The sequence below is a fragment of the Aotus nancymaae genome, unplaced genomic scaffold, assembly GCF_030222135.1.
Source record: "Aotus nancymaae isolate 86718 unplaced genomic scaffold, 86718_ANA_hifiasm-v0.15.2.pri h1tg000006l, whole genome shotgun sequence".
NCBI classification, from domain to species: Eukaryota; Metazoa; Chordata; class Mammalia; order Primates; family Aotidae; genus Aotus; species Aotus nancymaae.
The window spans coordinates 83,428,019-83,451,079 of record NW_026988417.1 but is presented as its reverse complement, the minus strand read 5'-3'; the positions used below and the strand labels follow the sequence as shown (position 1 = coordinate 83,451,079).

The following is a 23,061-nucleotide window of genomic DNA, read 5'->3' as shown; positions in this document are numbered from 1 at the left end:
TTGAATATGTTAGTATACGAAGTAGTCTTGATCCCTTCACTCACAGAGCTCTTAGTCTTGTAGAATAAAAAGTTAAGGAAAGTACACAATAAGAAGAAACTATAATATGCAACATAATAGGTATTACCTATGTTGTTTTAAGAACACAGAGAAGCACCCAAGCAGAGTTTAGGAGTAAAGGAAGGCAATAAGAATATAACACCCAGAGAAAATAAACAACAATATATAAAATGCAAAAGGGCTAATTATTTTGGTAGAATTTAAAGAGCCTCTATCAAGGCAGGAGAATAGAGTCGGAGGCAGGGAACCTAAAAATTTCCTAGAACTAAATCAAATGGAAACACTTCAGCTATGATAGGAAATATCCACTTCATTTACGTAAGGCATACACCAAGTAACCAATGAAAATCACTAGAGGGTATTTAAAGCCCCAAAAATTCTGTAACAGGGCTCTTGAGTCCCTATTCTTGGGCCTGCTCCCACACTGTAGAGTGTACTTGCATTTTCAATTAATCTCTTAATCTCTGCTTTTGTTGCTTCATTCTTTCCTCGCTTTGTTTGTGCATTTTTGCCTAATTCTTTGTTCAAAATGTCAAGAACCCATATACTTTCCACCAGTAACACTATGATTTAATTGGTGACATCAGAATTACAGGATTTTTTTTTTGTTGTTTGCCTGTTTGTTTTTGTTTGTTTTTAAAGTTAAACTGTAACAACTAAATGAGTTATGATCTATCTAGTTTCCCTATGATGTGATAAAAAATGAACAAATCCAAAGTAAGCTTTCATTGAGATAGTAACTTTTTGCAAGCATTAATAATAGCTGTCCAAATTTTTTAAGTTATTATACTCTTTAGTATGATCATTTTATCTAACAAAGAATTCTGCAGTATACATTATAGCTGTCTGGAATTTATACAGTTATTTTGTACAAATGTTCTCACTTGATTCTCATAGATACTACTGATCTCACCACACCAGCCTGATGTTATAGAAGAGTTTAACAAGAGTGCGATTTTCTCAAGTGTACTGAGTTAATACATAGAACTGGAATATGAATCCAAACCCTCTGAATTTCAAACCTCACGCTTTGCCAGCTGTATCACAGAGCCCGTATAGACAAACTGCTGCATTAGGGACTTTAGAATACACAAAGAAACATAATATATTGTCTGGGAGCTTTAAATTCCCCTACTCTAATTCAATAGATGAAAAACATGAAAGCTAAAGAAAAAACAGAAAATAATAAGAAGCATATGGGGTAAGTCATTAGACAATTAATCACCATCAGTTACAGAAAGGAAGTAGGCTGTATATAAAAGCTGGTTCGAAATATTAGGATTAAAGTAATATACAAGTTTCTATATCCTAAGAACATATACTTTATTCATAGCAAGGCAGGTGAAGTCTCTATTTTAAATACAATAGCTGTGGAGTATTTCACATGCTCATTCCCCTGCACACACATACACATACAGCTGTTTTATTAGGTATCCCTATAAACATTTTTAAAGCTATTAGTTTAACACAAAAATACGCAAAAGTAAATGAATGAATATTTCATTATTATACTTTAAGTTCTGAGGTACATGTGCAGATCTTGCAAGATTGTTACATGGGTGTACACATGCCATGGTGGTTTGCTGCCTCCATTCCCCCGTCACCTACATTAGGTATTTCTCCTAATGTTATCACTCCCTTATCTCCCCACCCCTTGCTATCCCTCCCCTAGCCCTGCACCACCCAATTGATTCCAGTGTGTGATGCTCCCCTCCCTGTGTCCATGTGTCCTCATTGTTCAACACCCACTTATGAGTGAGAACATGTGGTGTTTGGTTTTCTGTTCTTGTGTCAGTTTGCTGAGAATGACGGTTTCCAGCTTCATCCATGTGCCTACAAAGGACATGAACTCATCCTTTTTATGGCTGCATAGTATGCCATGATGTATATGTGCCACATTTTCTTTATCTAGTCCATCTTTGATGGGCATTTGGGTTGGTTCCAAGTCTTTGCTATTGTCAACAGTGTCGCAATAAACATACGTGTGCATGTGTCTTCATAATAGAATGATTTATAATCCTTTGGGTATATACCAAGTAATGGGATTGCTGGGTCAAATGGTATTTCTGGTTCTAGATCCTTCAGGAATCACCACATTGTCTTCACAATGGTTGCACTAATTTACACTCTCAACAACAATGTAAAAGTGGTCCTATTTCTTCACATCCTCTCCAGCATCTGTTGTCTCCAGAATTTTTTTAATGATCGCCATTCTAACTGGCATGAGATGGTATCTGAATGTGGTTTTGATTTGCATTTCTCTAATGACCAGTGACAATGAGCATTTTTTCATGTTTGTTGGCCGCATAAATGTACTCTTTTAAAAAATCCTTGTTCATATCCTTCACCCACTTTTTGAGGGTGTTGTTTTGTTTTTTTCTTGTAAATTTGTTTTAGTTCTTTGTAGATTCTGGATATTAGCCCTTTGGCAGATGAGTAGCTTGCAAAAATTTTTTCCCATTCTGTTGGTTGCCAGTTTACTCTAATGATAGTTTCTTTTGGTATGAAGAAGCTTTTAAGTTTCATTAGATCCCATTTATCTATTTTGGCTTTTGTTACCATTGTTTTTGGTGTTTCAGTCATGAAGTCCTTGCCTATGTCTATGTCTTGAATGGTATCGCCTAGGTTTTCTTCTAGGGTTTTTATGGTGTCAGGTCATATGTTTAAATCTTTAATCCATCTGGAGCTAAATTTTGTATAAGGTGTAAGGAAGGGATCCAGTTTTAGCTTTCTGCATATGGCTAGCCAGTTTTCCCAACACTATTTATTAAACAGAAAATTCTTTCCCCATTGCTTGTTTTTGTCAGATTTGTCAAGGATCAGATGTTTGTAGGTATGTGGTGTTACTTCCGAGGTCTCTGTTCTGTTCCACTGGTCTATATCTCTGTTTTGGTACCAGTACCATGCTGTTTTGGTTAATAAAGCCTTAAAGTATTGTTTGAAGTCAGGTAGTGTGATGCCTCCAGCTTTGTTCTTTCTGCTTAGGATTGTCTTGGCCATCTGGGCTCTCTTTTGGTTCCATATGAACTTTAAGGTGGTTTTTTCTTCTGTGAAGATGGTCAATGGTAGCTTGATGGGGATAGTATTGAATCTATAAATTACTTTGAGCAGTGTGACCATTTTCACAATATTGATTCTTCCTAACCATGAGCATGGAGTTTTTTTCCATCTGTTTGTGTCCTCTCTTATTTCCTTGATTAGTGGTTTGTAGTTCTCCTTGAAGAGTTCCTTCATGTCCTTAGTTAGTTGTATTCCTAGGTATTTTATTCTCTTTGTAGCAAATGTGATTGAGAGTTTGCTCATGATTTGGCTCCTGTTTGTCTGTTATTGGCATATAGGAATACTTGCAATTTCTGCACATTGATTTTGGACACTGAGACTTTGCTGAAGTTGCTTATCAGCTTAAGGAGATTTTGGGCTGAGATGATCAGGTCTTCTAAATATCCAATCATATAATCTTCAAACGGAGATGATTTGACTTCCTCTTTTCCTAATTTAATACACTTTATTTATTTTTCTTGCCTGATTGCTCTGGCTAGAATTTCAAATACTATGTTGAATAGGAATGGTGAGAGAGGGCACCCTTGTCTAGTGCCAGTTTTCAAAGGGAATGCTTCCAGTTTTTGCCCATTCAGTATATAGGTTCTGGTTTGTCCTAGATAGCTTTTATTATTTTGAGATACATTCCATCAATACCTAGTTTACTGAGAGTTTTTAACACAATGGGCTGTTGAATTTTGCCAAAGGCCCTCTCTGCATCTAAGATAATCATGTGGTTTTTGTCTTTGGTTCTGTTTATGTGATGTATTACATTTATTCATCGATGTATGTTGAACCAGCCTTCCATCCCTGGAATGAAGCCGATTTGATCATGATGGATAAGCTTTTTGATGTGCTGTTGCATTCGGTTTGCCAGTATCTTTATTGAAGATTTTTGCATTGATGTTCATCATGTATATTGGCCTGAAATTTTCTTTTTTAGTTGTGACTCTGCCAAGTTTTGGTATCAGGATGATGTTGGTCTCATAAAATGAGTTAGGGAGTATTCTCTCTTTTTGTATTGTTTGGAATAGTTTCAGAAGGAATGGTACCAGCTCCTTTTAGTATGTCTGGTAGAATTCGGCTGTGAACCCATCTGGACCTGGACTTTGGTTGGTTGGTAGGCTTTTAATTGCTGCCTCAACTTCTGACCTTGTTATTGGTCTATTCAACTTCTTCCTGGTTTAGTTTTGGGAGGATGTAAGTGTTCATGAATTTATCCATTTCTTCTAGATTTACTGGTTTATGTGCATAGAGTTGTTTGTAGTAATCTCTAATGGTAGTTTGTATTTCTGTGGAATAGTTGGTGATATTCCCTTTATCATTTTTTATTGCATCTATTCAATTCTTCTCTCTTTTCTTTTTTATTATTCTGGCTAGCAATCTATCTATTTTGTTGATCTTTTCAAAAAACCAGCTCCTGGATTTATTGATTTTTTTGAAGGGATTTTTGTGTCTCTATCTCCTTCAGTTCTGCTCTGATCTTAGTTATTTCTTGTCTTCTGCTAGCTTTTGGATTTGTTTGATCTTGCTTCTCTAGTTCTTTTAACTTTGACAATAGGGGGACAATTTTAGATCTTTCCTTGCTTCTCATGTGGGCATTTAGTACTATAAGTTTCTCTCTAGACACTGCCTTAAATGTGTTCCAGATATTCTTGTACATTCTGTCTTCGTTCTCACTGGTTTTGAAGGACATCTTTATTTCTGACTTCATTTCATTATTTATCCAGTAGTCATTCAGAGCAGGTTGTTCAGTTTCCATGTAGTTGTGAGGTTTTGTGTTAGTTTCTTAATCTTGAGTTCTAACTTGATTGCACTGTGGTCTGAGAGACTGGTTGTTATGATTTCCATTCTTTTGCATTTGCTGAGGAATGATTTAGTTTATAAGAATAAGAAAGCATTTTAGAACAAGTTGAATCACTTGTTTCATGCAAGCAATGAAAAAAACAAACATGTCTTAAAAGCCTTCCCTGTTATTGTCATGTTCATTATTATTTTTTACATCAATGCAGGTTGTAGTTTCATCAAGATTTAACTATAATGTTGAATGAAGCACGGGAGTTTTACTGTACATAAAGGATTTTGTCAAATATATATGTAAATATATATATATATATTTACTTTGAGGAACTCTAATGGTTTTCCAAGTTGGTACCATTTTACATTTTTACCATCCAGCATACTTGTTTCATATTCTCACCAACACTTAACTATTAGTTTTTTCAACATTAACTGTTTTAATAGAGTCATAGTAATATTTCATTGTGGCTTTAATTTTCATTTCCTTATTGACAAATGATGTAAAATATCTTTCATGTGCTTATTCTAATTCCTTTGTTCATTCTCAGTTGAATTGTTTGATTTCTCATTGAATTATAAGCATTCTTTGAGCACTCGAGATACAAGTCCATTGTAAGATAAATGTATTGTGAATATCTTCTCTCATTCTGTGGATTACATTACAGTTTCCTTAATGGTGTCTTTCAAAGACCAAAAGATTTTAATATTAAAAAATTCCATTAAATCATTGTGTTTTTATAAAAAAGATTTTGTTGAATCTGTTTATAATCTGCTTGAGAGTTTACATTTAAAAATCAAACTAAAATATAGTTAAACATGTATTTCATAGTCTGATATATTATTTGGGGTATACTGCAAATTAATTAGATCATATTTAGTTTCTATATTAAAAGTGTGCTATTAAATACTGTGTTAAATGGCATCTCTTCCTGGTTAACTTTAAAGGAAGTTTATTGGTCTTCTATCACTGCAAAACAAATTATCACAAGTTTAGTGCCTTAAAACAACACTCAATTTTTTAGCTAACAATTTTGTAGGTCAGAGGTCTGGCATACAGTGGTTGGGCTCTCTACTCAAAGCATCGCAAGGCCCAATCAGAGTCTGGTTGGGCTTCTTTTCTGCAGTTTCTGAAGAAAAAAATTCATCCCAAGCTCCTTCTGTTGCTGGCAGAGTTAAGCTTCTTTGACGCTCCTGTAACTGAGGTTCTCTTTTCCTTGATGGCTCTCAGCAAGTAGAGGCTACCTTCATTCTTTGCCATGTGGTTTTCTTCAAGCTAATCTTCATGCTTAGAACCTCTGACTTTATCTTTGTCTGACCTCTAGATCCAGACTTAAAGGCTTTTATGAGTAGATCAAGCAAAACTAGATAATCTCCTTATGTTGAGTTCAATGATTTGAGACATTAATTGAACATGCATAATCCCTATAGCTTTATAACACAACCCAGCCACAGAGAGTGAAAGCCATCCTATTTCACAGTCTTAGGGAATTACACAGGGTATGTACACCAGGGAATAGAAATCTTGGTGTTCAGCTTAGAATTCTACATACCACAGTGACATTTGGATTAATTTGTACAATTATCATCTTGATACAACTTTTTTCTCTTAAACTGTATGCTTCATGTTATTGAACATTAATAAGAAAAATAATATGTTCCAATTAAATTGCTGCATATTTCAAAGAGAACATGAATTACATTTTATCCCTAAAATAATTGTGTTTAACATTTACAAGATTCTCCTTTCATATTTGAAAGAAAAAGAAAAAAAAACTTCTTTTTCCTTGAATATTTTCATCCATGGTTGATTTTTAACCTATTTTTTTTTTGCTAAAATTAAAAATGTGCTGAAACACCTATGTGGTTACTTTTTATGTAAAAGGTATTCTCAATTGAAAATTGTGACCTTTGAGATAGAGACAAGCTTGGCTGAAAATCAATGCTAAGGATACCTCCCTGCAAAAAAATTAAAGGTTCAGTCATCACTAAGATATAGGCTAACATTTTAGCACATTTGGCAGAAAGCTTATTTTTCCTTTTCTTAGTATCTATAAAACGTATTTCTGAGCTTATACAGAATTCACAGAAGTATACCTCAATTTAAAAAACATATCCATCCGGGTGGGGTGGTTCCTGCCTGTAATCCCAGCACTTTGGGAGGCTGAAGTGGGTGGATCACTTGAGGTCAGGAGTTCAAGGCCAACCTGACCAACATGGCAAAATTCTGTCTCTACTAAAAATACAAAAATTAGCCAGGCATGGTGGTGGGCGCCTGTAATCTCAGCTACTCGAGAGGCTGAGACATTAGAATAGCTTGAACCCTGGAGGCAGAGGTTACAGTGAGCTGAGATCACACCATTGTACTACAGCCTGGGTGACAAAGCGAGACTCTGTCTCAAAAAAAAAAAAAAAAAAAATGTTTAAAATGTGAAATAATGTAATACAATTAGTGGGATCACTAAAACCATTGAGTAAAAGGTTGTATAGTAGTGTGGTTAATTTGAGGTAAATGAAAGAAAAGAAGACATATTAACCACAATGAAAAATAAATTCAACACAGACATAACAAACTGAGTGTATTAATAATGATTCTTCTTCAGATTACTAATCAGTATATCAATATAAGTAATTTCTTAGGAGTTAAAAGTAAGTAATTTCTCAGGAGTTAAAAGTAGTGAGTTTATAATATTAGTCAATTTTTCATAGACCAAACAAAAAATTATAATTTTTCTCAAGCATAAATTAGCCAGGTAATTGGTTCAATTTTCTACTTCACTCTCAATGTGTTAAAGTGTCAATGTAATCACCAACATAGGAAAACCTGAAAAGGGTTACTTTAAATATCCGTGTCTCCTACAGATTATTTCATTTGAATTACTTATTTGATCAAGTGGTTCATAGCTAAGAGAATGAATGAGAGAAAACCCTGTCAAAGAGTTCAACTCACACATAACAATAAAAAAGGTTCTTCTTGAAAATCTGTGTTTAATTGTATATTGGTGTTAACTGATTGATAATAATTATTTTAACATGTATTTAGCATTTGAGGATTTATAAAGTGTTTTTACAGTCATTATTTAATTTAATTTATACTAATCATGTGGAGTAGCAGTACTATTCACACATAGCCCATGTTTTAACACTAAAGTGTTATCAATATAACAGTAGTAAAGGAAATTTAAAGAGTTCATAACGAATATCTATGCCTTTGTTCTAGACTATTTTGAGATATAATTTGCAACATAAAATTTCACTCAACACACCTGAGTTGCTCAAACCCTGCACATTCCCAGGAAAAGCCTGTCTTCAGAACTGGCCTTGGGCCAGCTCCTGAGAAATGAACTCTGAACCCTTGGAATATTCTCCCAGGTAAGAGTATTCTATAGGCCTGAGGCCTTGAGCCACAATACCACTTTGATCAGATAGTTTACGCTAACAATATGATTTACAGCGAATGTTTATTTTTTCTCTTGAGGGTAGGGGAGCTGAAAGCAGCAGAGTAGCTGAGGTCAGTCACACAAGAGCTGCATACTTAAGTATGTGACCCCCCATAAAAATCCTGGACACTAAGAGTGAGGTAAGTTTCTCTGCTTGCCAACACTTTGCATTTTATACATGAGGAAATCAAGGTATAGAAAGGCAAAATGACTTTCCTGAGGTCACATAATTAGTAAAGCGGAGAACCTAGAATTGACCTGTGGTATTTCAGCTTTGGAAATAATTTGTTAACTCCTCAGGTAATATCATTTACAATATTCACTGGCACAATTATATATGTGTGTATATTTATATGTATTCATATGCATATATTTTGAAAAGTAGTATAACTCAGTCTCTCCTGTTTAACATTCATCAGGAAATCTAGATGAGGCAAAGCAAACTGGATTTTATTTGCTAAATCAAAATAATTAGATTTTCTAAAAACTGCTAAGTTGTGGCCTTCTTTTTTCTTCTTTTTTCATTGTCACTTACTATTAAGAATGCATTTTGCTCTAGACTGCCAAAAAGATAAGAGAATATCCATATAATAATTCAGTTTATAGAAATATATATGACTTTTCTAGCTTTAAAAAACAAATCTTTTTTGCTATCAATGAAATTACCCTCATTCTCCACAAGAAGTCCTGATTTAAGGACAACCATGGAATTTCAGAGTTGGAAAATGAATTACCCCAATACTGTTCCTCAATGTCTGAGTTTTGGAGATTTATAAAATGATTTGTCTGTAATTTTTCATTTCTGAAGGCCAGTAACTGCCCTTAGATACTTTATATTAGTGTTTTACACCATCTAGTGATTATATTGCTTTTGAAAATAGCTATGGGCCATGAGTGCAAGGAGGTATGGATAATCTTTCTGAAAAATTATATATGAGCAGATGGATACCACACGAAGTGGATTAATATGTTAATTGTCTAAATGGAAAAGCTTGTCATGAATTCCAGGCCATTAATGAGATCAAGAATCTCAACTCTGAAATAAAGCAGTGATTTTATGTCATCGGTAGCTAGATTTTTGCCCTTGCTGCTTTGTCATTTTGTAGAATAATTGCTCCCATAGGGAAAACAAAGTTAGATTAGAGAACACTTATCAAAGTCATCACCTCACATTGTTCAAAATGACTGTGTTGATTGCAAGAACCCTAGTAGAGCTGCTAGACCTGCATTATAGCTAATCAAACAAAGCCCTTGAAAATATTAGTTGGAGTATGTCAGTTCCATATAAAAACAGATTATTTGAACAATGATACACTTGTAATGTAGCATGCAAAAAAATAATTTTTATGTGACTTGATATTAAAAATATTACCCTTTTTCCTTTAGTTTTATAATTTAAAAATGAATCATTTTAAGTAGCTAGGATATTATTTATTTTATTGATTAAAAAAGCTTGAATCAATTATCTTTCCATTTAGTAAAGAAGCAATCATAGACAACATTATATTTATGTATTTTATAAGCACTAAAAGTATGTAGAGAAGATTATGATTTGCATTCCTATATCATTAGTACCAATGCTTTAAAACAGATGAAATATTTGGAAAGCTAGAGTAGTACCTGCCATGCCTACCTCAAGTTTCCCCTGAAGTAGATAAGATCTATAAAATTAATTACTTAATAAATATTTTATTGAATGAATAGTAAGGGTTCATTTATTGATAGTCTATATCAGGATTTTCCTAGATACTTTTGTAGGCAGAACAATGGCCCCCCAAATATGGCCATGTCCTAATACCTGGAACTTGTAAATATGTTGCTACATGGTAAAAGGGAAATAAGGTTGCAGATATAATTAAATCTCAGCTGAATTTGAGATGGTAGATTATTCTGGATAGCAGAGAGGCCCAATGTAATCATGTGAGTCCTTAAATATATCACTTTGATCCTCCTATTTGCCTGTTATCTAAGAGAATGATAACTCTTAAAATACTCTTTATAACTCTGAAAAATACTATCTTAGAGAACAGAAAAAGGCAGGGTCAGAGTGCCATGATACGACAAAAACGCAACCTGATTTTGCTGGCTTTAAAGATGGCAGAAAGGGGACATGAGTCAAAAAATACAGGTGGCCTCTACAAGCTCAAAAAGGCAAGGAATAAGTTGTCCCCTAAAGATTGCAGAAAGAAAAGTGGTCCTGCTGACACCTTGATTTTGGCCCAGTTTAGACCTATGTTAAAAACCTGACCTATAAAAGAAAAAGATAATAAATTTGCATTGTTTTAAGCCATTAAATCCGTGGTAATTTATTATGGAAAAAGTATACAACTAATATAATAATTTACACACACTAACTCTTACTTCTTACAAATCCTCAAAGTAATCATTTTATTTTATTCACAAGTTGCAAAAAATGGTATTTAGTCTTAGATATTGTTATTTGTAAACAGTAGCATGAGTCTAATCCACGTTTGACATACTCTAAATCAGTTCAGTTTCTACTATATCGAAGTACTTCCCAGTTAAATTAAATATTAAAAATGTTTTGAAAATATGAAGCTTTACAAGGCAATAAATATTGGTTATTGAAAGCAATAACATTAAATAGAGCAACTATTAGATCATTATATGCCATAAACATCACGAAATCTCACCTCCACTTTCATGAAATAAAATACAAATTATTTGTCAAATTAAATAGTTAATTCTTCCCTGCAGAAATATTATTAAACCACAAGATAATCTCCATGTATTAGCATTTGGGGGTTCAAAGGAACTCTTAAAAATATGATACAAATATTTTAAAAACAAATAATAAATATTGGAACTTCTGGATTCCAGGCCAGCATGTAAAAAGTTTGGAAGTCATTAATTCATCCTATCAACAATTTAAAAGGTGAACAAATTAAGAAAAAAACCCACTTTTTAGAACTATCAGAGAAGTTAGGTCAAAGGCAAACCAATGGCCTAAAAAGTGGAGAGATAGACATACAAAATTAGGGTATAACAACTTATCGGAGCAGAAATCCACAAGCAGAAACCTTTGTGGGAACTACTACTGCGGCAAAAATCAAAACAAAAAATCCCTCAACTATAACTGACAAATTGTTAAGTAATCAGGGTGGAAAATTATGAGACTTTAAAAATCCAGGGATTGCCAACTTATAGGAGATTCTTCACATTTTTATGAGTTTTACCTTAAGAACACTACCAAGTTCTCAGAGTAAACATTGGAAAAAAGTCACTTCCTACTTCTAGCAGAAAGAGGAAAAAGTAACCCATATAAAACCTAATGTAAAACTGGAAAAAGACCTGAACAGATACTCAACAAAAAGATATACAGACAACAAATAAGCATATAAAAAGATGCTCAACACTATATATATTATTAAGATACTACAAAGTAAAATGAGATACCACTATGTATTTACTAAAATAGCCAAAATGCAGAACATTGATAACACAATATGCTGGTTAGGATATGGAGCACTAGGAATTCCCATTCATAGCTAGTGGGAACGCAAAATGGTATAGCCATTGTGGAAGGAAATTTATCAGTTTCTTACTAAACTAAATATACTTTTACATACTATACGCTCTAGCAATTGCACTACTTAGCATTTAGCACCCCAAAGTTGAAAACTTAGGTTCATGCAAAAACCTTCAAACAGGTATTTATAGAGGCTTTATTTGTAATTGCCAAAACTTGGAAGCAACCAAGCAACCTAACCCTAGTAGGTGAATTAATAAATCAACTGTGGTATATCTAGACAATGTAATTTTATTCAGTGCTAAGTAGACATGAGCTACCAAACAATGAAAATAAATGGAGGAAACTTAAACGCATATTATAAAATGAAAGAAACAAACTGAAAAGGCTACATAGTGTAGAATGCCAACTATATGATATTCTGGAAAAGGCAAAACAACGGAAAAGAAAAAGCATCAGTGGTTGTCCGGGGGTGAGTGGAGGGAGGGATGTATAAGTAGAACAAAGAAGATTTATAGTTGCAGTGAAATTACTCTATGTGTTAGTACAACGGTAAACACATGTAATTATGTATTTATCAAAACCCATAGAATGAACAAGAATGAATTGTAATGTAAACTATGTACTTTGGGTAACAATGATGTGTCAGTATAGTTTTATCAGTTATAAAAAATTAACCACTCTGGTGTCAGATATTGTAGTGGGAGAGTCTGTGGTAAGTGGGAATAGAGGGGCTTATGGGAAATTTTTGTGCCATCTTTCAATTCTGCTGTGAACTTAAATCTAATATAAAAAATAAAATCTATTTTTAAAAAGCCATCAGTGAATATTTAAAAGTTAAGTTAATCAAATCTCTTAGTAGAAAAAAGCAAACAAATGAAATGTAGGCAGGAAGAAAACAAACTATCAATCTAGTAAGCAAAATGTTGACCACCCCAAGAACTAGAAACAAAGAACAGGGAAAACAGAGAGGAAACATATCTGATCAACAATACAACAAAATTTCAGAGATCTGAAAACTGCCATCTCCAGAGTAAGAGGGCTTACCATAATCTCCAAAACACTGAAAAAAAATCCAGATATGCTTACAGCAAATAAACTCACAGCAGAGCCTTCAGAGAATGGGAAGGAAGACAGAAGAATATAAACAATGGAAAGGGAATCAGAATGTTATCAGGCTTTTTTTTTTTTCATGTCCCATAAAACACAGGTATTTTATTCCAGCTCTAGGAAATGGAAAAAAAAAAAAAAAAAAAAACAGAAGGAAACACATCTTTCCACACATCATTCTAATTTAACTGACATTAATTCAGGAAAGCTAGAGCAGAAATGTATGTTTATACATATAAATATGTATGTCTTTATACATACATAGATGTATTTTCAGATTTTAGTCTCACTGGAGTTCGTCTTCATTTGTTGTTGTTGTTTTTTAATAAATGCTCTTAAAGGTCATCAAATACAAGCTAAAACTTATATCTATGTCTCCTCATCAATCATTTAATATTGTTTGCATTGCATTCACAGTTTGTGTGTTAACTACTTATGTAATTTATCAAATTGCACATTTGGAGATGTAAGGGAAAAACTTGTTTTAGGTAATACTCTATGTATCAGTTACCCATTACGTGATTTTTTTCATCATTATTTGCAACTTCACACATCTTGTAGTTTTCTATGTAGTCTCTCTATGCAGTCTACTTCAGCTTCTAGTGCTGTACATATCTATATCTTCTGGGTGGGACTGCCCGTGATCCATGAGCTTGGGGTCAGGTATAAACTGTGTAGCACCTGAGGTGGATCCTGATTTGGTCTTTGCTTCAGAGCTGAGTTTCTGTTGGCAAAGGCACTGAGTGTTTCAAGACGTGAGTCGTTTTTGCAGATGCTCCTATTTCGGCAGAGGATCCTAGCTTAGTTTTTTCCTTAGGTTGAGGAAGTGACTCTTTTTTGTTGCTTTTTGTCCACAGTGATTTAACTGTTTCAAAAATTTGCTAGCTTGTAGCCTATATCTTTTTCCCTGTTACCTTAGCAATTATTACTGACTGAATTGGGTAGCAAACAGTTGCTCCTAGAGTGGCCAGTCCCAGAGGATAAGTAATTTTCTTAAACTTAGAACCTTTTCTCGCTGAAACCAAGCCCACCAATCCTGAAACTGTAATAACTCCCATTTTCAGAAGAAAATCTTGGGGAGGATTCTTCAGATAGACATAAGCATCTTTTCCAAATTGTACTGTATCCACTATCCCATTTTTCACAAAGACATAAGTGACCTTGCACCAGCCAATATAACGACCAGTTGCAGTGCGGATGGAAGCAAAGCCAATTTGTAAATGACCAGGCTGCTCTTCAACATATTTAGACTGGAGCGGTGGTGCAGTATATATGGGGAGCTGCTCTGGTTTCACTAGCTGCTTTTTGAATTCCTCTTCTTTGGTTGCATGTACACTTACAGATGCATAAATCAGACCTGCAGGCATGGTTGTCAGTTTTCCCATCCTGATCGCCGCCATGTCTACGACCCTTTCGGCCAAGGTTTCCAGGCTTCTTAACAGTAACAAAGATTTCAAAATTCTTAAGAAAAATATTTTCTGCCAAACCATTTATTAAATGTGAAAGTAGAATGAAAGCATTTACAAACATGCAAGAATAGAATTAAGAGTGAAAACAGAAATAGAGACAAATTTGAGGAAAGTAAATATTTGTTTTATTCTATAAGGTAAAAGAGAGAAAAATGATTTGATACATGGAGGCTTGTGTAACATTGAGGGTATATTTAAAGTTTGGATCAAGTATTTATTACAATAATGCAATTCCACATGCCAATAGCATAACTGGTGCTATGGTTTAAATGTGTACCCCCAGTTTACTGTATTAGAAACTTAATCCTCAATGCAACAGTGTTGAGATGTAAGACCTTTAAGAGGTGATGATGTCAGGAGGGCTCTGTCCTCATGAACAAATTAATGTTATTTTGAGGAAGGGAATGCGTTTGTTATCTCAAGAGCAGCAACCTCATGAAGCACGAGTTTAGCCTCCTAAGGAAGGGAATGGGCTTGTTATCTCAAGAGTAGCATCCTCATGAAGCACGAGTTTACCCTCCTTTCTGTTTCTCTTACTTTGCCCTCAACCTCTCTTGACTTTCCACCTTCCACTATGGAGTGACACAGAATGAAAGCCCTTACCAGGTCCCAGCGTCATGCTCTTGGATATCATAGCCTCCAGAAATTTAAGCCAAATACATTTATATTCATTATAAATTAGTCTGTGGAAATTTGTTATAAAATGAACTAAGTCATCCAGGACATCACTGACAACTGATGACTAAATTGAATCATGAATGAAATTTAAAAAGAGTGAGCAAAAGTGAAAGGAATAAGGGGAAAATGATGAACCAGGGAGTGGTGTATAAATAAAACATAAAAGCAAGAGACAAATAACAATTTGGGAGAAAATGGTAAAAAACAAGAACCTGAAATTCTAAATGAACGAATTTCTCACAAGTCTCTATTAAATACTTTCAGCTCCTCTGTGTAGATTCCTGCACGGTAAAGGAAAAAACATTCATTAGACATTAAAAGTTTGTGATGTTTGAGGAGAGAAATTATTATATTAAATTTTTATTTATGTAGCTGTAGTTTGCTGGAAATGATTTGGTTAATATACTACAAAAACACTAAAATGTCATTACAATATTCAATTTTATTTAAATTATTATTTATAATTCAAAAATATTTACTGAGTGTGTTTTATGCATCGAGAATTGTGCTGAGTTCTGGTACATAGTAGAGAAGAAAGTAGATATTCCTGTCATCATAATACTTATAACACCCTACAAATTGAGCTTAAAAATTAATGTGTTTCTATAGGTTATAAGGTACTACATTAAATAATATTTATAATGCCAACATAAGCTAAATATCTGCAAAGTTCATTTTAAAAAAAGGAATATTATTTCATAAGAAAAACTAACCAACTTGTTCTAAAATATATCAGTGCTGATGCAAGGAGAGAAACCATTAAATTCTATAAAATTTTGCTCAGGTAAAATTCATTTTCTTATTAAAAAATATTCTCCATTCACTCTATAATATAACATACTATGTGATACACAGAATGTCAACAAAAAGAAGATACTTATAAAGACAGCTTTTTAACTAGGTAATTTCTAGGAAATTCAGGAGACAAGCAAAAATGACATGAAATTTAGTGTTTTATGAACTATGAACTGATGGATCTAAAATATTTTGGGTGCTTACATAGAAGCAGATGCTTTGTTTGTCAGTTGGCTACTGTAGGTAAATGAACAATAAGGACTTTAAGAAATAAAAGTAATAGCAAAATAAATATGAAGGAGTATCTTTAAAATGAAAATTGTGATGGGGAGAGGCGAAGTAGGACCCTCTAGCAATTTTCTCTCTGCAGAAACACCAATTTGAATAACTATACACTAGAAAAACTACATTCACAAGAGCAAAAGAAATCAGTTAGAGATCAAAGTATGTGCTTGTAGGATAATAAGAAAACGCTCATTGAAGAGATTAGAAAAGACTGTTTTATATCATCCATGTTACCCATGCACCAACCCAAGACAGTACAGCATAGAGAGAGATTTTATCCACTTTGTGGAAATGAAGAGAAGCAAGCACAAGATTTTGCCTTGGATTCAATCACTGGGCCTATCACAATAAAAACCAGCACTGAGGATATCCCTATTATAGCCCCATATTACAGGACAGTACCCATGAGCTGAGCCATCAGACTGCATTTTTTGTGTTACTTATTTTAATTTTATATTCAGGTGGTACATGTCCTAGTTTGTTAGAAGGGTATATTACATGACACTGAGGTTCAAGCTTCTATTGATCCTGTCACCAAGATAGTGAAAATAGTACCCCAAAGTTAGTTTTTCAGCACTTGCTCTCGTTCCTCCATCCCTCTTTTTGGAGTCTCTGGCATCTACTGCCCCATCTTTATGTCCATCTGTACCTAGGATTTAGGTCCCACATATACATAAGAATATGTGGTAGTTTTCTGATTCTGCATTAATCTTCTTAGGATAATGACCTCCAGCTACATCCATGATTGACATGATTTCATTCTTTTTTATGGCTGCATAGCTTTCCATGGTGTACATGTGCCACATGTTCTTTATCAAATCCACCACTGACAGTCACCTAGGTTGTTTCCATCCCTTTGCTATTGTGAATAGCGTTGCAATAAACATATGAGTGCAGGTTTCTTTTTGGTAGAACAATTCATTTATTTTCCTCTGGGTATATATCCAGTAATGAGATAGCTGGGTTGAATGGTAGTTCTACTTTTAGTTCTATGAGAAACCTCCAAACTATTTTCCAAGGGGACTGAACTAATTTACATCCCCACCAACAGTGTATAAGCATTCCCTTTTCTCTGCAGAATGGCTAACATCTGTTACTTTTTGACTTGTTAATAGTAGTCCTTCTGACTGGTGTGAGATGGCATCTCATTGTGGTTTTGATTTGCATTTCTTGATTAGTGATGTTGAACATTTTTTTTTTCTTTTTTGAGAGGGAGTCTTGCTTCGTTGCCCAGGCTAAAGTGCAGTGGCGCAATCTTGCTCAATGCAACCTTTTCCTCCTGGGTTCAAGCAATTCTCCTGCCTCAGCCTCCTGAGTAGCTGGGATTACAGGAACACACCACCACACATGGCTAATTTGTGTATTTTTAGTAGAGACGGGGTTTCACCATGTTTGTCAGGCTGGTCTTGAACTCCTGACCTCATGATCTGCCCACCTCAGCCTCCCAAAGTGCTGGGATTACAGGCATGAGCCACTGTGCCCTAGGCTGAACATTTTCTCATACATTTGCTAGCTGCTTGTATGTTATCTTTTCAGAGGGCCAAGACTCTGTAAGGGTTCCTTTTCTGTAGTCAGGTTCCATGGGTTTCATAGGCCTTGTGTGTAAAAATGATTTATTTTCATTTGGTGGTGTAATTTAAGCTTCATTCCAGTAGATAGTATTTAAGGGTGAGGGTCAGCAGGCTCTTACTTTGCCATGCTCACACCTTTAGTATTTCAGTGGGTCTGTAGCATTGCCCCAGTGAGGAGGTGGAAAGCAAAAGATGACTCCCGTTCCATATCCATTCCTAGATCTTGGTGTTGTCCCCTTTAACTGCTGGTGCTGCACCCGTTTACTTTGTCCTAAAGGAGGACTTCAGTAGGCTGCATTCCCCCATCCCTTAATATGTTTTTATAAGTCTCATGTTAACCACAAAGCAAAATTCTATAGTAGATACACAAAAAGCAAAAAACAAAGAAGTAAAACATACAGCTACATAAAATCAGCCACAAAAAAAAGAAAGCAAGGTAGAAAGTAAAAATGCAAAAGACCTATGAAAAAAACAAAAAAACCTAACAAAGTGGTAGTAGTTTGTACTTACCTATCAATAATTATCTAGAATGTAAATGGATTAAGTTTCCTAATCAAAAGGCAGAGTGGCTGAATGGATTAACGTACAAGAACCATCTATATGTTGCCCACAGTAGACTGACTTTACTTGTAGGGACATACATGTGCTAAAAATGAATGAGGGAAAAAATATATTCCATGCAATGGAAACCAAAAGAGAGTAGAAATAGCCACACTTAAATCAGATAAAATACACATTATGTCAAAAACTGTAAAAAGAGACAAAGAAAGTCATTATATCAGATAAAGGGGTCAGTTCAGCAAGAGAATATAAGAATTATATACATGTATCCAACAGCAGAACAACTAAATACATAAAGCAAATGTTAACAGATTTAAAGGGAGAAATAGACTACAATACAAAAATAGTAATAGACTTCAACAGCCCATTTTCAGAAATAAACAGATCACTCAGACAGAAAATCAATAAGGAAACATCCGACTTAAAATAAAATCTAGATCAAATAAATCTAATTGACATTTACAGAACATTCCATCTAACAGCTGCAGAATACATATTCTTCTCAACTGTACATGGAACATTCTCCAGGAGAGATCACGTTAGGCCACAAAACAAATTGTAACAACTTTAATAAGACTGAAATTGTATCGAATGTATTTTCTGATGACATGCTATAAAATTAGAAATAACATAAGAAACTTCAAAAAATTCACAAATACATGGAAATTAAACAACATGCTCCTGAATAACCATTGGGCCAATGAATAAATTAAAAGTAAAATTAAAAATTTTCAGAGGTTGGCAGGGAACAGTGGCTCAAGCCTATGATTCCAGCACTTTGGTAGTCTGAAGCAGGCGGATCACTTGAGCCCAGGAGCTCAAGACAAGCCTAGGCAACATGGCGAAACTCTGTCTCTATTAAAAAACACAAAAACTAGCTGCATGTGGTGGTGGGTGCCTGCAGTCCAGCTCTTTGGACAGAGATGCAAAAATCCTTAACAGCACATTAAAAAGATCATTTGTGGCTGGGCATGGGTGTTCATGCCTGTAATCCCATCACTTACGGAAGCCAAGGCAGGCAGATCATTTGAGGTCAGGTGTTTGAGAGCAACTTGAACCAACATGGTGAAACCTCATCTCCACTAAAAAAAAAATACAAAAAATAGCTGGATGTGGTGCCATGCACTTGTAGTCCCAGCTACTAGGGATGAGGCAGGAGAATCTCTTGAATCTGGGAGGCAGAAGCTGCAGTGAGCCAAGATTGCACTACTGCACTCCAGCCTGGGTTACAGAGCAAGACTGCCTTGAAAAAAATAATAATAATCAAGAGGGATTCATCCCAGCAATGAAAGGGTGGTTCGACATATGTAAATAAATAAATGTAATGCATAGTATTAACAGACTGACAGACAAAAACCATATAATCATTTCAATAAGTGCAGAAAAAGCATTTGATAAAATTCAAAATATTTTTCACCATAAAAACTCTCAACAAGTTAGGTATGGAAATAATATACCTCAACATAAAGATGATATATGACAAACACACAGCTAACATAATCAAGAGGGAACTAAAGGCTTTTCCACTGACAGAACAAGGCAGGCAGGGATGCCTGCTGAGCTGCTTCCATTCAATATAGTACTAGAAATTCTATCCTGATCAAGTAAGCCAGAGAAAGGAATAAAAATCTTCTAAATTGGAAAGAAAGAAGTTAAATTGTCCCTGTGTGTAAAAAATATAATTATATGTGTAGAAAACTCTAAAGACTTTCCTCAACATGGTTAGAACTATTAATAATAAACAAATTCATTAAGTTTCAGGATACAAAATCAACATACCAAAATCAGTAGTATTTTTATGCACTAACAGCAAGGTATCTAATAATAAATTAAGAAAACAGTCCCATTTACAATTACAAAAAAAAAAATTTAGGAGTAAAATTAACCAAAGAGATAAAATATCTGTACACTAAAAACTTTAAAATATTAATGAATGAAATTCAGGAAGACATAAATAAATAAAAAGATCTCACATGTTCATGAATTGAAAGCATTAATATTAATATTATTAAAATGTCCACACAACCCAAAGTAACCTACAGATTTAACGCAATCCCTATCAAAATACCAATGACATCCCTCACAGGAAAAAAAAAAAAATCTAAAATTTGTATAGCAGCACAGAAAACTCCAAATCTCCAAAGCAATCTTGAGAAAATAGAATGAGGTTGGAGACATTATACCACCTGGCTTTAAAACATGCTAAAAAGCTAGAGTAATTTACAAAAGAGCATGGCACTGGCATTAAAAGACAGACCAATGGAACAGAATTGGGAGCCTCAAAATACTTCCACATATTTAGAGCAAACTGATTTTCAACACATGAGCCAGAATATTCAAGAGGGAAAGAACAGTCTCTTCATCAAGCAGTTTTGGGAAAATTGGGTATACACGGGAAGAAGAATGAATTAGACCCTTATCTCACACCCTATTTAAAAAAAAAAAAAAAAAAAAAAAACTCAAAATGAATTAAAGACTTAAATGTAAGACCTGAAGCCATAAAACCACTAGAAGGAAAAGTAGAGGGAAGGCTCCATGACATTATTCTGGGCAATGGCTTTTTGGATATAACCCCAAAAGCACTGGCAATAAAAGCAAAAATAGACAAATGGAATTACATCAAATGACAAACCTTCTGTCCAGCAAAAGAAACAATCAAAAGAGCAAAGAGACAGGACACAGAATGGAAGAAAATAGTTGTAAACTACATATCTGATAAATGGTTACTACCCAGAATATATACAGAACTCAGCTCAATAATAAGAAGACAAATAACACAATTTTAAACAATGGGCTGGGTGTGGTGGCTCACACCTGCAATCCTAGCAATTTAGGAGGACAAGGCGAAGGATCACTTGAGGCCAGAAGTTCAAGACCAGTCTGAGCAACATAGTAAGACCTCCATCTCTGTGAAATCACAGTGAGTTGTGATCACAAACTGCACTCCAGCCTGGAAAACAGAGCAAGATCTTGTCTTAAATAAATAAATGAATATAAATATTTAATGAAAAAATAAATTAAAAAATACAAACATGGGCAAATGACCTGATTAGACATTTCTCAAAAGGGGACATACAAATGACCAATAGGTATGTGAGAAAATGCTTACATACAAATCATCAGGGAAAGGCAAATCAAAACCACAATGAGATGTCCCCTCATTCTTGTTAGAATGGCTATTATCAAAATGACAAAGGATAAGAAGAGTTGATAGAGATGTAGATAAAAGAGAACCTTAGCACACTATTGGTAGAAATGTAACTTAATATAACCATTATAGAAAGCATTATGCAGCTCCTCAAAAGACTCCATCACAAAAACAAAATAAACAGGAGGAAAAACTTCGAGAGATCTACTGTACAATATGGTGAATATAGTTAACAATATATTATTGTATTCTTGAAAATTCTATGAGTAAATGTAAAGTGTTCTTTACATTATCACAAAAATGATAACTGTGAGATAATGTATATATTAGTCAGATTTAGTCATTCCACAATGTACGTATGCTTTAAAACATCATGTGGTACACAGTAAATATATACAATTTTGTCAGCATAAAAAATAAAATAATGAAGTAAATTACAAAATGCCAAGAGTAATGAACAATTTTTATAAATGGTAAATTTTAAGAGAAATTTAGAAGTGCATGAAATTCAACTATGATATCAGTTTTATAATATTAAGCTAAATACAAGTATACTTTAAATATTATAAGAAATTATCTTTGCCTTGGATTTGGAGTAAACTTATCAACATTCCTTCAAACTTTAAAAAATATATTTAGGTCTTTTTTTGTTGTTGCTGTTGTTTTTTAATGGGGTGCATGATGGCTCAAGCCTATAATCCTAGCACTTTGAGAAGCCAAGGCAGGAGAATTGCTTGAGTCAAAAAGTTTGAGACCAGCCTGGGGAACATGATCAAACCCTATCTCTACTAAAAATACAAAAATTAGCTGGGTGTGGTGGCATGCACCTGTACTCCCAGCTACTTGAGAGGCAGGAAGATCATTTGATTCTAGGAAGTCAAGGCTGCAGTGAGCTGAGACCGCCATACTGCAGTACAGCCTGAGTGACAGGGTGAGACCCCACTCTCAAAAATAATAACAATAATAATAATAATAATAAGGTATCTGTCTTATTTCAATTTTACTCATTTTTTCTCAAGTGAAGCATATGATGAATTTTTAATGGAATTAAGAACATTAAAATATGATTCACTATGTGTTTTCCTTTTGATTTTTAATCTGCTTAACATATGGAATATTCAGAATCAGATTTATTTGGAAGGAGTGGATAAGTGGATATTAAACTAACCTGATGAGTGACAAATACAGAATGTGACAGTCTACTAATGACTAATATGCTGAAGAGCAGCTTTTGCAGAAACACTGGAAAGCATTCTACATATGAAACACAGTTTGACTTTAAACTTATCTTTACAGTCAAATCCCTCCCTATTTATGGTGATTGTTATTAGTTATGTCATTTTCCAATTTTGGAATAATAAAGTAAAAATAAAGTTCTATAATGAGCTGCGTAAATAGGAAAATACTATATGTAGAGACAGACATATACTTACTACTGCCCTCCTGCTATTTGTGATGGCAGGAGGTTACTTGCTGACCTGATTTTAATGGTACACTATTGCAAATAACAGGGAAAACCAGAGGAAGTCTGGATATCCACAGCAATCTCTGCAGAACTAGGATTTGGTCACAAATAAGCTGCATTGGGGAACAAAATCAATTGCTCCTTAACATTGCA

The 23,061-nt window shown here is 34.3% G+C and overlaps 1 protein-coding gene and 1 pseudogene across 5 annotated transcripts in view; both read right to left on the bottom strand.

The window, feature by feature from the left end:
• Nucleotides 1–23,061, bottom strand: part of CCSER1 (coiled-coil serine rich protein 1) — a 1,355,695-nt gene that overhangs the window by 936,455 nt on the left and 396,179 nt on the right. The window lies entirely within an intron of this gene.
• On the bottom strand, nucleotides 13,375–14,356 carry LOC105707034 (MICOS complex subunit MIC27-like; annotated as a pseudogene).